Source organism: Triticum dicoccoides, chromosome 6A, assembly GCF_002162155.2.
Source record: "Triticum dicoccoides isolate Atlit2015 ecotype Zavitan chromosome 6A, WEW_v2.0, whole genome shotgun sequence".
Taxonomy (NCBI): Eukaryota; Viridiplantae; Streptophyta; class Magnoliopsida; order Poales; family Poaceae; genus Triticum; species Triticum dicoccoides.
Window position 1 is genome coordinate 265,230,549 of NC_041390.1, and position 15,808 is coordinate 265,246,356.

The window sequence follows — 15,808 nt, forward strand, 5'->3', positions numbered from 1 at the left end:
CTAGAAGGTTCATGGTTCCGAGAGGGAACAATGCATGTTTGATGACGAATGGGAGATAGCTTACTCTTACGGCCTTCAAATTTTTTCTATGTCTAACGTGCACTATTACAACTGTAATGTGAAATTTTGGAAAATTCTAGGGGTCATTTGACCTTTTAAAGACATTTAAGTGATTTTTTAACCATTTAATGACCGTAATTCAAATTTGAACTACATCTACATGCAACGCCTAACCAAAATGTTCTGAAAAATCATATATGTGTACTTGTGTGCGAGTTAATTCCATGTGCAGTAAATTAGAAGGAATTTTCAAACATATTGGTCTCACGACATTGACACATGCATACGTATGCATGGAGTGACATGGCATTTTAATTCAAAAAATAGAAAAATGATGAGAAACGCATGAAACCTTGGTTGATGTAATGTCATGCCACCAATATGATGTGGTAAAGAAATTGGCATGTTTGACGAACGTTTGGACACGCACCCCACACAATCCGGAGCAACTCGCTAGAAGGTTCGTGGTTCCGAGAGGGAACAATGCATGTTTCATGATGAACGGGAGATAGCTTCCTCTTACGGCCTTCAATTTTTTTCCTACGTTTAACGTGCACTAATACAACTGTCATGTGAAAATTTGGTAAATTTCAGGGGTCATTTGACCTTTTAAAGACATTTAAGTGATTTTCTTACCATTTAATGACCGAATTCAAATTAGAACTACATCTACATGCAACGCCTGACCATAGCAGTTTGAAAAATCATATTTTTGTGTACTTGTGTGCGAGTTAATTCCATGTGCAGTAAATTCAAAGGAATTTTCAAACATATTGGTGTCAAGGCATGGGCACATGCATGGAGTGCATGCCATGGCATTTTAATTCCAAAAAATTAAAAAATGATTAGAAAAACATGAAACCTTGCTTGATTTAAAGTCATGCCACAAAGATGATGTGGTAAAGAAATTGACATGTTTGACGAAAGTTTGGACACACACCCCCCACAAACCGGAGCAACTCACTAGAAGGTTCATGGTTCCGAGAGGGAACAATGCATGTTTGATGACGAATGGGAGATAGCTTCCTCTTACGGCCTTCAAATTTTTTCAACGTCTAACGTGCACTACTACAACTGTAATGTGAAATTTTCGAAAATTCTAAGGGTCATTTGACCTTTCAAAGACATTTAAGTGATTTTCTAACCATTTAATGACTGTAGTTCAAATTTGAACTACATCTACATGTAACGCCTAACCAAAACGGTTTGAAAAATCATATCTGTGTACTTGTGTGCGAGTTAATTCCATGTGCAGTAAATTAGAAGGAATTTTCAAACATATTGGTCTCACAACATGGACACCTGCATACGTATGCATGGTGTGACATGGAATTTTAATTCAAAAAAATAGAAAAATGATCAGAAACACATGAAACCTTGGTTGATGTAATGTCATGACACCAAGATGATGTCGGAAAGAAATTGGCATGTTTGACGAACGTTTGGACACATGCCCCTCACAAACCAGATCAACTCGCTAGAAGGTTCGTGGTTCCGAGAGAGAACAATGCATGTTTGATGATGAACGGGAGATAGCTTCCTCTTATGGCCTTCAAATTTTTTCCTACATTTAACGTGCACTAATACAACTGTCATGTGAAAATTTGATAAATTTCGGGGGTCATTTGACCTTCTAAAGACATTTAAGTGATTTTCTAACCATTTAATGACCGTAATTCAAATTTGAACTACATCTACATGTAATGCCTAACCAAAACGGTTTGAAAAATCATATTTTTGTGTATTTGTGTGCGAGTTAATTTCATCTGCAGTAAATTCAAATGAATTTTCAAACATATTGGTGTCAAGGCATGGGAACATGCATGGAGTGGATGCCATGGCATTTTAATTCCAAAAAAATTAAAAAATGATCAGAAAAACATGAAACCTTGCTTGATTTAATGTCATGCCACTAAGATGATGTGGTAAAAAAATTGGCCTGTTTGACAAAAGTTTGGACACACACCCCTCACAAATCGGAGCAACTCACTAGAAGGTTCGTGGTTCCGAGAGGGAACAATGCATGTTTGCTGACGGACGGGAGATGGCTTCCTCTTATGGCTTTCAAATTTTTTCCTACGTTTAACGTGCACTAATACAACTGTCATGTGAAAATTTGGAAATTTTCAGGGATCATTTGACCTTTTAAAGACATTTAAGTGATTTTCTAACCATTTAATGACCGTAATTCAAATTTGAACTAGATGTATATGCAACAGTTAACCATAACGGTTTGAAAAATCATATTTTTGTGTACTTGTGTGTGAGTTAAAAAATCATCAGATGATGTAAATATCTGGTGTTCAAAAAAGAAAATGTAAAGATCTGGCAAGACAACCGCCCCCCACACAATTGGCAGTCTATCTCGTGGCTCGAGGTTTGGTAGGTGAATGTCGGGGATCATTACTCAGACACAGTTCTGCATTGGAAACCGTCAACTATTATGTTCACACACGGATTTTGGCTATTATGTTCACACACAGATTTTGCTGCGGGAATCATGTGTAATTCAAACTAACTCATAAATTCCGGTGAATGACGTTTGTGCTGTCCTCGTCGATCTATATTCCGACCGCCAATAAATACTACCTTGCTCACATCATCCCTCCTGCATTCTCATCTACATCCTCCTCTCGCTGGCCCTCTCTCTCTCTATCTCTCTCTCTCTCTCTCTCTCTATCTCTCTCTCTCTCAAATCTCTGCCATGGCGCCACCGGTCTGCCCACGGGCCGACGAGGAGTCGCCGCCCTCCGAGGACACTCACTCGATTAGTAGCAACGAGGACCCCTACGCGCCGCCTGACAAGGTTGCGCCGGACCCCCCAACTTTGGATTGGTTTTGGGGCCAGTATAATCTTTGTTTGTGGAAGTCGCTGCCGCCGGCTGAGAAAGCCAGGCAAGTGGCGTTCAAGAAGGAGATGGCGGAGGAGGAAGCCAGGTACCAAGTGGCCTGCGAAGCCCGTGATGCCGCCTGGAAAAAGGAGGTGGCGGAGCTTTGGGGGCGGGCGCGTCATCGTGCCGAGGAGGTGTGCGGAGACAGGTACTTCGCGAGGAAGGTCATAGGCGCTGAGCGCCTCGTCACTGCATGGAGGTGGGCCGATAAGCTCCAGAGTGCCACCGACGAGGAGCTCTGATGGGCGCCCAACGAAATGGCAAGATCGGCCGCGCGCGTCCGCCAGCAAGAGGCAGATCGGTAAGTCAAGCGTTGCGAGGTGGAGGAGTCGGAGTACTGCCTCCGCACTGGGAAGACGCCATGCACCAGGGAGCTGCTGGCGAGGGGCTGCCGGAATACTGGCCCCAGGAGGGATTATTAGTTTTAGTATTGTTCGTTTTCAATTTTATGCATTGTGCCTAGTAGTTAAGTATCATCACATATATGTGATGATTATATATATATGTGTGTGTGTGTATATATATATATTCTATGATGATCTAATGAACAATTAATATATATATATATATTATGAATTCCATTTTTTATCTATTTTGTATACTAATTTGAATCTAGCTGTTATCATCCACATATACAGAATGGAAAGCCTATATACACACATTGAAACAGAACATATAAGAATGGAAAACATAGTACACACATTGAAATAGAGCAATAAACAGAGCAATACTATGATTGCTGTGAATACAAAGCTATCCACGTCGAAACAACTTTTCAAAATAAAACACGTCCATGAGACCATGACCAGCAGCCCTTGCCTAGGGTAGCTCTTGGCTCTGCCTAAACTCGTGCAGGCATTCGTCCAAGCGGTCGACACACTCGCGGTATATCTGGAGCGCGATCTCGAGCTCCAAGTTGGCTATTTCATCGGAGATCACCAACTCGAGGATGCGACAGCCATGTTCCTCTACTGCACCCAGGTGGACACCTGGGCCAAGGAGGCGGTCGAGCCTAAGGACCAGCGCGTTGGCATCCAGCGGGCCGCGGACAAGGCGAACGGCGCGGCGGGCGTTCGGTGCAAGTACGACAACCATAAATTAAAGCAATTACATGGCGATTGCATTTCATACAATAAAGCGACAACCATAAGGCTCCTGCCAGTTGCCGATAACTGTTGCAAAACATGATCATCTCATACAACAATTTATATTACCACGTCTTGACCATATCACATCACAACACGCCCTGCAAAAACAAGTTAGACGTCCTCTACTTTATTGTTGCAAGTTTTACGGGGCTGCTATGGGCTTCTAGCAAGAACCGTTCTTACCTACGCATCAAAACCACAACGATTTTTTGTCAAGTGCGCTGTTTTAACCTTCAACAAGGACTGGGCGTAGTCAAACTTGATTCAACTAAAGCTGGAGAAACAGACACCCGCTAGCCACCTGTGTGCGAAGCACGTCGGTAGAACCAGTCTCATGAATAATGCGGTCATGTAATGTCGGTCCGGGCTGCTTCATCGAACAATCCCGCCGAATCAAAGTAAGACGTTGCTGGTAAGCAGTATGACTATTATCCCCTACAAATCATTGTGTTCTACTCGTGCATATAACATCTACGCATAGACCTGGCTTGGATGCCACTGTTGGGGAACACAGTATTTCAAATTTTTTCCTACAATCACGCAAGATCTATCTAGGAGATGCATAGCAATGAGAGGGGAGAGTGTTTCCACGTACCCTCGTAGACCAAAATCAGAAGCATTTAGTAATGCGGTTGATGTATTCGAACATCTTCGTGATCCAACCGATCCAAGTACCGAACGTACGACACCTGTGAGAGGGAGGATCCAGTTGAGGGGGGCACCGCACACGGCTAAGAGAAACTTTTGTGTGCCTTTGGGGTGCCCCCGTCCCATGTATATAAAGGAGGGGGGAGGAGGAGGCCGGCCAAGGTGTGGCCCACCAAGGGGGGAGTCCTATTTGGACTCTCGATCCAAGTAGGATTCACCCCCCTTTCCTGTTCCAAGAAGGAGAAGGGGGAAAGAGAGGGAGGATAAGAAGGAAAGCCCCCCAACCCTAGTCCAATTCAGATTGGGCTTGGGGGGCGTGCGCCTCCACCTGGTCGCCACCTCCTCTCTTCCACTAGGGCCAATGAAGGCCCATTAACCCCCCGGGGGTTCCGGTAACCCCCCGGTTCATCGAAAAATGTCCGAACCTATCCGAAACCATTTTGGTGTCCAAACATAACCTTCCAATATATCAATCTTTATGTCTTGACCATTTCAAGACTCCTTGTCATGTCCGTGATCTCATCCGGGACTTCGAACAAACTTTGGTACATCAAATCACATAACTCATAATACAAATCATCATCGAACGTTAAGCGTGCGGACCCTATGGGTTCGAGGACTATGTAGACATGACCGAGACACATCTCCGGTCAATAACCAATAGCGGAACCTGGATGCTCATATTGGTTCCTACATATTCTACAAAGATCTTTATCAGCCAAAACCGCATAACAACATACGTTGTTCCCTTTGTCATCGGTATGTTACTTGCCCGAGATTCGATCGTCGGTATCATCATACCTAGTTCAATCTCATCACTGGCAACTCTCTTTACTCATTCCGTAATGCAGCATCCCATGACTAACTCATTAGTCACATTGCTTGCAAGGCATACTAGGGACACTCTGTTTTTCTATGTATTCACACATGTACTAAGATTCCGGTTAATACAATTCTAGCATGAATAATGAACATTTATCATGATATAATGAAATATAAATAACACTTTATTATTTCCTCTAGGGCATATTTCCTTCACGTCGGTGTACAAAAGTAGGGGCTCTCCTTTTGACCCATTTACTTGTGCACGGGCAGTCAGAGCCACGCATCGCGGCCACACTTAGCAGGGCAGAGGAGGGAAGCTGGAGAGAAGCCGAAGCACAAGACAACCAAGGTGACGCCATGACTAGAAAGAGGACGAGGTGGACTCCCTCGGCAAGATCCTTGCCGAGGCGGCCCCCCACTGTCGGTGTCAAAACTGGCGGATCTTGGTTAGGGGGTCCTGTACTGTGCGTCTAGGATCGATGGTAACAGGAGACGGGGGACACGATGTTTACCCAGGTTCGGGCCCTCTCTATGGAGGTAATACCCTATGTCCTGCTTGATTGATCTCGATGAATATGAGTGTTACAAGAGTTGATCTACCACGAGATCGTAATGGCTAAACCCTAGAAGCCTAGCCTGTTTGACTATGGTAATGAATATATCCTTTCCGGACTAACCCCTCCGGTTTATATAGACATCGGGGGGGGGGGGGAATCTAGGGTTACATAGAGTCGGTTACATAAGAAGGAATCTTCATAGTCGGTCGCCAAGCTTGCCTTCCACGCCAAGGAGAGTCCAATCTGGACATAGGTACAGTCTTCGGCCTTCATGTCTTCTCAACCCATCAGTCCGGCCCATGGATAACAGGTCGGACGCCCGAGGACCCCTTAGTCTAGGACTTCCTCAGTAGCCCCTGAACCTGGCTTCAATGACGAGGAGTCCAGCGCGCAGATTGTCTTCGACATTGCAAGGCGGGTTCCCCCTTCTGAACTCCTAGTTGATCTTCAGATGTAATGATTGTATCCGGACTTGTATGCACAACCGCAGAGGACATAACATTTCATGAGTTCAACTCATCAACCACTTTTTGGTAATATGACACCATACCTGCCCAGCCACTACTTGCGAACCGTTTTAGCCGGCCCGTCGCCCCATGTCCCAAGACGTGGTCTTACTGGCGCGCCTTATCCAAGCGGAGATCGTGCCTCCCTTTTTAAGGGATTCCTGTCAACCCGGACGTGGGTAGCCCAACCGTCGCTTGGGTACAACTCCTTGAAAACAAGCAAGCTTTTGAGGCCCAACAGGAGACGTTTGATATTCGCTGCCTTTATATAGGGGTACAGACCCGTCTTTTTCTTCCACGCTTGCCTCTTCTTCAGCCCCTGCTACCCCGAGTTCCAACACCCTGGTTTCGGTCACCACCAGCCCCAATAATGTCCGGATCCAGCCGTCAAGGCCGGTGGGTAGCTTCTTCTGTTGCGGAGGAAGACATTCCAAAGCTTCAGGCGGCGAGGTACCTGACCGCTAAAATCCATCATCAGCTTCCTGCCGAGGGGCAGGCTATTCCCACCCCCAGATCCGGCGAGAGGGTCGTGTTCGTGTCCCACTTCCTCCGCGGGTTGGGGTTTGCACTTAACCCCCTCGTCCGAGGGCTCATGTTCTATTACGGGCTAGACTTTCACGATTTGGCCCCGGACTCTATTCTTCTTATCTTGGCGTTTATCGTCACGTGCGAAGCCTTCCTACGAACTCCTGTCACTTCGGCTTGTGGCTCAAGACCTTCGATGTGAAGCCGCAAGTGATAGAGGGGGAGCAGGCCTAGTGCGGCGGCGCTACAGTGAGAAAGCTTGCTAGCGCCGTTTGGCTGAAAGGATCCTTCGCCAAATCTTCCGATCTGTGGCAACAGGGGTGGTTCTATATCATCGAGCCCCGTAGCTCCAGGTGGGAAACTACGCCCACATTCTAATCTAGCCCCCAATTCAGCTTGCATCGTGGATTAACAAGGGACTGGATTGGGGATCAACGAATGATGTGCGAACTCTGCAAAGTCACATCCGAAGCCTCATTGAGAGGGACATCGACATAGCCAACGTCGTTCAAGTAATGCTAGTTCGTCAGACCCCGCTGTGCCAGTGACGGCCTCTCCGCCTATGGGAGTTCAATCCAGAAGGGCCACAGACTCTTCAAAACTTCTTTGGCACAACGCACGAAGGAATGTGGAGATTATTCTTCGGGAAACAAAGGCAATGGCCGGACACCACCGAAGATGTCGGCCTAGACTGTAACCATCCAGATACCCTGGTAAGTACCCGTTTACCAAATACCTTATAGTCAGATGCCTAGTGGCAAGATACCAATAGTATCATCCTTTTTCAGGGCTAGATAAAGAAGGTGCAACTGATTAGGTGTCTGGCTCCCCTTCTCGAAGACTCATCTACTCCCTTGTTAACAAGGATGTTGACCTCGGCGCCATACCAGGCACTAGCAGGGGAGGGCGAGAAGACCCAATATGACCTTAGTTCCGAAGGTAAGTCGGACACTGAGTCCGGACAAATCAACCTTTCCTCGCCTGAAGACGGGGGCGGAGAAGGACCCAGCATCCCTTCCCCAAACAGGAGGAAAAGGGTCGTCTCCAAAGATTGGGAGGGGCGGTCTTCCAAGAAGGGCAAGATGTCACCGTCGATCGGCTTAGGTTTGGAAAGCGACGCCGTTGAGCAGCTCCAACAGGGGGACAATCCCTCGGCCAAACTATAAGACAATCCGGAGTACTTTGATAGCGTCCCGCTCCGTTATTTGTTACCGAAGATACACGTAACGCATTTATGCATTTTTACAGGTCGGCACAGAATTTTTCTGGGCGATCCTCTTCTTTGGGGAGTCTCCTCCCAGAGATGATGGAGAGCGAGACGCCTCCTCCGACCTCCTTTCCCAATAAGGCGGATGACTCTGAAGTTTCATCGCGGAGGGTCCCTTTAGACCAGGGGACAAAAGAGGCAGTACCCAAAGGTGGACATCCGGGATTCTGGTTCACAGCCGACAGTGATTTTGGAGACGGGTGAGCAGACTCCTTCAAAGGATGATTGTGCTTTTGGAGCAGCTTCCGGAGACCCGGGACTCCGGATATGTTGCGGGACATGTTGTGGAAAGCATCTGTCTCGGGGGAACAACGTACCTTGATGGGTACAGTGATTGAAAATATTTCGCCCGCGAAAAGTGGATTAAATGAAGCCTTCATGAGCCTACTGAAGGGCTTTGAGGTTTGTGACATAATGTTTTCATCCATGTTTCATTTGCAAAGATGCGCATGTGTAAAGGTAGTAGCCCCTGATACTCGGGTTGGCTTCCGCTGGGAAGCAAAACGAAGGATCGAAAAGGACCATTTGAGGACTAACCTGATCAACTTTGAACATAGGCTGCTTCCCCCTTGGCCGCTTCCCGGACTATGGAAATTGTCGATTTGCAGCGGAAGCTTGATGTGGCAGGGGATGATCTTGCTTTAATCAATATGCGTCTTGACGAGTTGCAAGGTATGTATTCGGGGCAATCCTCATACAGTTTTGTGGTATAAGCATGATGCTAAGATTTAGATGCTGGAATATGCATGGCTGTAGATGGTGCTGCCGCCGTTGAAGTTCTTCGAGTGGAGCTGGCCCGGGCCAAGGAGCATGCCGATCGTAGTAATGCTGCTGCCGAAAAGGCATTGGCTGAATTAAAAGCCGAACAAGCTGCACGGCACCAAGATGAGGAGAAGATAACCACTATGGCGCTCGAACTGGAGAATGCTACCGACCGCTGTGAATTTCTGGAGAAGGAGAGTAAAGCCTTAACAACTGATCTGGACAAGGCCTTACAAGAGGCTAGAGCAACGCGGTTAGAATCCAGAGCAGCCCGTGAGGTGGTTCGACAGGCGAGGGAGATTGCGGATGGCAAGCCCTTTTTGCTGCAAACTAAGTTCGGCGACCCGAACTATGCCCAGCTTAACCAAGTATGGAGTTCTCCGGACGAGTTCTTGGACTTGCTGAAGAGTTCTGCCGATGCGGCGCAGTATTACCAAGCGCGAGATGGATACACAATGGAGAAGCTTTTTTGGTCATAGTTTGGCGCGACAAAGCGCCCTCTGTTGCTCAATGAACAAATGTCCCAATGGGCCAAACTTCATAGGATATCCGGCGCTGCCATGAAGGATGTCGTAATCTAGTTGTGGCCAACCGAGCTTGTTCCGAATAGCTATTTCGCTTTGGTGCAGAGGCTTGTTGATGCGGTGCCGCCTATCGATGTTGTGAAGTGATCATCGTGCATTGAGGGTGCGTGGATGGATTTTGCCCGAGTCAAAACATTCTGGGGGGTGATGAAGGCCATCAATGTTGCAACGAAGAGTCCACCCAAAGGCAAGGACCGCCCGGAACCGGAGCATTATTTTGAAGACGTCCTAGAGGCCGCCCGATTTATAAAGGGTCAGTGCTCGAAAGACATAATGTTCGAGTGAGGTGTATGAAAATTGTAAAAGACAACTTTATAGTTAATCTATTTATGTTTTGCTTGAAAGCTTGAATTCCTCTTGTGCGGCCGTTTTGATATAATCTGAAAGTTTTCCAGTCGTCGACTTCAGCCCCCTCGTAGGAAGTACGGGGGTGTTCGGAAAGACATTTAATCACTCTTTATCCAACATCTTGGTCCACGAAGGAGGTGATAATGCGGCGAACCAGGCAATAAGACTATAGGGCGTTAACGCTTTCACTTAGCCATAGGAGTTTTATTGTACGGCTACGACATAGCCCCCGGTATGTATGCGGGGTATGATGCCTTACATATTTGATCTGAAAAAGATCCCTCATGTGACACGAAGAATTGCTAAAGATTCCAAGAAGTCGTCAAGTGGTTGACCAGCTCACGCCGCATCATGACAGTCAGTTTTCGGCTTTCTCTACTGAGGTGCTCGTCCGGTTTAGACCAGGGCACAATCGTAGTAGTTCTCCCTTTACTACCCTAGCCGATAGAGCGGAACGTAGGGTAGCAAGCACAGGAGCCGGGCAACCCAACTATTGACCCAAGACAAAGATTCCGAGCTGATGCATATAAGGCCAAACTTGCGATGCCGAAGTATGCTATAGAGCTGTTCGGACTTTTACTGGCAACTCATTTGTTCCCACACCAAGCCCCTGGCAGGTTATGCCAAGGTATTTCTATGAAATAACCGTAGGAGTCATATTTGTTGGGGAGACAATACAGATGATTAGTTCGGATATTGTTTAATGGGAACTGAGTGATATGCCAATGATTACTTATGATATATATATATATATATATATATATATATATAAGCCATCCTCCCGTCTATTTGACATGCTCGGGGTTGGAGGCGGAGGAACATGCATAGTACATGCTCGAGAAATAGAGAGTGCGGTCTACAAAAAGTTATTTTGGACCTCCTGTTGCACGTCTGCATCGCAAGTCCTCGGTGGGGGGAATCCTTGATGAAAATAGCCCCCTAGGTGAGAGTACAGATCTGGACTCCGATAGAGCCAGTTTCCGATGTTCATCCTGTTCATCACCTGTTTTTAAAGGATAGCGAAGGAAGAAATAAAAAGAAAATAAATAATAATAAGAAAAGTTACTGGAGTGCTTGCAGGCTTGTCCGTATTGTGCTTCCGCCAATGCCCATGGTATCTTGAGTGCGTAATGATGTATGCATGGTACAAACTTTGTAGGTGTACGGAGTGGGCGGCGGAAGCCGGGTTGCTATTTCCGTTCTAGGAGTAGTTGATCCTCGGGTGGAGACTGCTTCTGACCCCCGGTGTTTCGTTGGTGAACCTTTCTGTCATCCCTGTTGCTTGGCAGCCTCCTCCCCTTGTTTTCGGCGTTGAGCTTGCCGGCCTGTTTAAAGACCCAGCAGTTTCCATTGGTATGATTAGCTGTTTATTTGGGTGGCCATGAATCTGGCAGGGTCGGTCCAATATCATGTCCAGGTTGGATGGTTTGTCTCGATTCGCCTTGAATGGCTTCTTCCGCTGACCGGGCTTGGGTTTGCTGAATCCGGTGTTGACCGCTGTGTCGCCTGATCTTTCATTGTCATTGCGACTGTTGTTTTTGCTTCCTCATGGCTTGTCGTTGCCGTCTTGGATTTCGGACGTGCCCTGGTTGCTGGCGCTATTACTTCTATGAGTGAGCTAGCTGTCTTCTCCCGCGCAAAAGCGGGTCATCAGAGCAGTGAGGGCTGTCATGGATTTAGGTCCTTCTTGGCCGAGGTGACGTGCAAGCCCATCGTCCCGGAGGCTGTGTCTGAAAGCCGCAAGGGCTTCCGCATCCGAACAGTCGACGATTTGGTTCTTTTTGACTAAGAACCGAGTCTAGAGCTCCCTAGCTGATTCTTCAGGCTGTTGGACATTGTGACCTAGGTCATCGGCATCCGGTGGCCGGACATGTGTTCCCCGGAAGTTATCAAGGAAGGCCTCTTCCAAGTCCTCCTAGCTGCCTATGGAATTTTCAGGCAGGATGTTTAACCAGTACCGAGCTGGCCCTTTTAGTTTTAGTGGGAGGTATTTAATGGCATGGAGGTCGTGCCCATGGGCCATATGGATGTGGAGAACGAAATCTTCTATCCATACCGCGGGATCGGGTGTCCCGTCGTATGATTCAATATTGACGGGTTTGAATCCTTCAGGGAATTCATGATCCATTACTTCATCAATGAAGCAAAACGGGTGTGCGGCGCCTCTATGTTGGGCCACACTGCGACGTAACTCCAAAGGAGTCCCTTTGCGGTTTTCGGCTCGGGCATGGCAAGGTTTGACACGTCCGAATAGCTAGCCATCATCCCGTATCGAAGCATGCTTTCACGATCCGTAGATCGATCTTGCGTGTCCTGCTCTATTGTCCAGGTCCCTCTGCAGGTTGTCTGGGTAATCGTGGCCTGCGTTGTTCCTGCCTTTACGGAGAGGTGGGGTGGTCTAGTGTTTAGCTTGAGTTGCCTCTTTATCCGGACAGAATTGTCGGCGACCTGCCGCATTGTGTGACAATGGTATGGGCTCCAACGCTCCGTCATCGGACTGGTATAGCAATCTGTCCTTTGGTTAGCTTTTGGCTAGGCCACTAAGGCCGTATTCTTTGGCGACCATGACTTCGGTCCATCTGTCGTTGAGTAGGTCTTAGTCAGCTTGAAGCTGCTGCTACTTCTTTTTTAGGCTCCTTGCCGTAGCTATCAGCCTGCGCTTGAAGTGCTCCTGCTCAAGGGGCTCTTCAGGTACGATGAAGTCTTCATCGCCGAGACTTACCTCATCTTCGGAGAGTGGAAGGTAGTTGTCGTCCTCCGAACCGTCGCCGGGCGGGGCCTGTTCATCGGGGCTGGCTTGCCCGTTTTCCTGTTCCTCCTGCTAGGATATTGCTCCCACAGGGTCTTCATTGCTTTCGGTGCCGTTTGGAGTACTATTTTCTCCAGCGCCATCATTGCTGCGGCGTGACTTGGGGCGGCGTTTGGGGCGCCGGAACCTAGACTGTGTCTCAGGAGTTTTAACTGGATCTCCCTTCTCCTTGCCGCGAGGCTTTTTAAGTGTATCGATCATGTACACGTCATATGAAGGGGTGGCCGTCCCACGCCTGCTGACTGGCGGGTCTTGGCCTTGCTCCTTGTCGGCGTCGTTATCTATGCTGTCAATGTCTTCGGAGCCAAAATCGGGTATGTCGGTTAAGTCCTCGACAGTGGCTATGAAGTGGGTGGTGGGTGTGAAGCGAAATTCTCCACTGTCAGCCTCTAGCTCGAACTGGACATAGTTCGGCCGTGAGTCCCCCATCGAGGACAGGTTTTTCAATGAATTCAGCACATCGCCAAAGGGCGAATGTTGGAAGACGTCTACGACGTTGAACTCGATGATTGATAACCGATCCAGCTCGGTGTCCGGGAGCGCGCAAGGTTCAGAACTTATAGTCGGAAACGAGTCCGAAATTTTGTTGACGCTGATATTGCCTAGTGTTGAGTGTGTGTGCGACTCCAATGTCGCGGACTCTGTGGCTTCGGATGGTGCAAACTGCTCCGGATCTAAGGTCGTAGCAGTTATAGGAACCATCTCCAAAACCTGGTCCGATGACATATTTAGGTCACGTTCATCGGAGCGAGGGGGAGCGATCGCCGCGGTCTCAAATCCATTGAAGATCAAGTCTCCATGGATATCCGCGACATAGTTCAAGCTTCCAAATCAGACCTGATGGCCAGGGGCATAGCTATCGACCTGCTCCAGACGGCCAAGCGAGTTGGCCTGCAGTACGAAGCCGCCGAACGCAAAAATCTGTCCGGGGAGGAAAGTCCCACCTGTGACAGCGTTATTATAGTCAATTGAAGGGGCCATCGAACCTTTTGTCGACGGCAAAGTGGAACTCTCAATGAAAGCACCAATGTCGGTGTCAAAACCGGTGGATCTCGGGTTGGGGGTCCTGAACTGTGCGTATAGGATCGATGGCAACAGGAGACAGGGGACACGATGTTTACCCAGGTTCGGGCCCTCTCTATGGAGGTAATACCCTACGTCATGCTTGATTGATCTCGATGAATATGAGTGTTACAAGAGTTGATCTACCACGAGATCGTAATGGCTAAACCCTAGAAGCCTAGCCTGTATGACTATGGTAATGAATATATCCTTTCCGGACTAACCCCTCTGGTTTGTATAGACATCGGGGGGGATCTAGGGTTAGATAGAGTCGGTTACATAAGAAGGAACCTTAATAGTCGGTTGCCAAGCTTTCCTTCCACGCCAAGGAGAGTCCAATCCGGACACAGGTACAGTCTCCGGCCTTCATGTCTTCTCAGCCCATCAGTCCGGCCCATGGATAACAGGCCGGACGCCCGAGGACCCCTTAGTCCAGGACTCCCTCACCCGCAGCCCCGGCAAGAGCCTTGCCGGGGCAACTTGCCCAACACAAGCAGAGTGAGCCACCCTTGAGCCCACAGGCTCCGACCCAATCAACTACATTGGGACCAGGGCTCGGGAGGCACCTCCGTGGTGGCATGCATATCTTCATCAAGATCATAAGCACACATGATCAGATGAGGATTAGAACAAGACGACCCTCGGCGGGATCCTCGCCAGGGAAATCCACAAGACCCCTCGCAAGCGTCTTGCCAGGGACGACTGTGACACCATGAAAAGACCCTTGCCGGGCCCCTGGCAAGGCCCTTGCCGAGGGCGCTAGCAGGGCCATTGTCAGGCCTGCACCAGCCAAGACTCCGCCGCCGTTCGCATGCAGCTGCCAGCCTAACCAGCTGGGCAGGCACCTGCGTGGCAACATGAAACTTCCAGGCCAAATCAGCAAGCACCTACGTGGTGGCATGCAGATCTTCATGAAGGCCCTACCACCGCGCCACCTCAGCTGCCTGCATGCCTACATGGCGCTGCATGCATTTCTGGTCTGGGCGTGTGTCGAAGCGAGGGACACCTACGTAGCGCATTTAATGCACTTTGTCCCATAATACCGTGGGATAAGCTCGCGCACTGTAGGCCTTTCCACCTCCTATGTGCCACTATGGCAACCCCTTTTCCCTATAAAAGGAGGCCCGAGGCGACCATGAGAGGGATTCGGCTTTTTGGGACGGCACAACCACCGTAGCTAGTTCAAAAAGCTCAAGAACACTCAATACATCCACCAAAGCAGAACTAGGGTTTTACGCATCCTTGCGGCCTGAACCTGGTTAAACAATCCGTGTGCTAGCTCCTGAATCTGCTCTCGTCACGACCCCACGCCCACCGACCGTAGAAGGGATCCCAGAGATCCCATAGGTGTCGTTCCCACTGACATCTTTGGCACGCGAGGTAGGGGCGCAGTTGTGAGAATCTGGTCTAGCAATTAGCCTAGCGGTTCTTCGTCGCCATGGCTCCCAAAAAGAAGACGACCAAGAGAACGACGCCGCCTGCAAGCGCGAAGGACGCCGGTGCGGCGACAGGAAAGCTAAGTCATACGAAACCTTAAGCAATTTCCTTTTTATATATGAGGTTATTGTCCTCGAAGGTCTGCCCTATGTATGAAAGCCTGCACGCAAAGGGGCCCTTCCGCAATTGGAAACGCCCTTATTCTGTTTCGAGTCCGCTCAATAGCTCAAGCGGCCGCGTCGCGAGTGGCAGGGTAGCCTTCCGCCATTGGCAACGCTCTCGATTCTGACTCGAGTCAACCTTGACAGTTCGAGCGGCCACGTTGAGAGCGGTAAGGTGGTTCGCTCGGTAGCAAGCACACCCGACAGGCCATTGGGGA